We start from the raw sequence: 609 nt of genomic DNA, 5'->3' as shown, positions 1-609 counted from the left end.
TTAATTCGTCAAATCCGATGTAATCATTTTCAACTGAGTAATCATCATGATGTTCCCAACACCGGAAAGACAATATTTATATACCATTTTATCCAGAAGATTGACGTGGTTTGACGTTTTCTTTGGAATTATAGTGTTTTTTTTTTAAGATACGTTAGTCATAAGTCCTTGAATATATCCCTTTTTAATAGCATTTATTATCTGTATTTTCTTTTTCCCCTTTTCTTGTCTCTCTCGTTATTAAAGGTCTTCTTAAGGTTTATCTATTTAAGTTGTAAATGCCGTTCGTTGTCTTGCTATGTGCGTTTTCGTATTTCTGATCTTTATACAAGTTTTTTTTATGAATTATCCCATTTATGAATGATGTTTAAATCCGGGGAAACAGTGAAAAATCTTTATTGTCTTTTTTATCCCCTTTTCTTAATTTTTTTTTATCTGATTTTTTTCCTTATTTGTCACATCGTTTTTCCTCCTATCTCCGTTTACTTTAAAATCTCTGAAACAAATGTTGATCTTTATTGCGATTCACTACTCTAAACCGCTTGCAATAATGCTCTATAAAGCTGTTGACAGTCCCCTTGCGTAATGCAAGTTAAGCAGTTGATTTCA

This window comes from Penaeus monodon, chromosome 32, assembly GCF_015228065.2.
Source record: "Penaeus monodon isolate SGIC_2016 chromosome 32, NSTDA_Pmon_1, whole genome shotgun sequence".
NCBI classification, from domain to species: domain Eukaryota; kingdom Metazoa; phylum Arthropoda; class Malacostraca; order Decapoda; family Penaeidae; genus Penaeus; species Penaeus monodon.
This window is presented reverse-complemented; position numbering follows the sequence as displayed.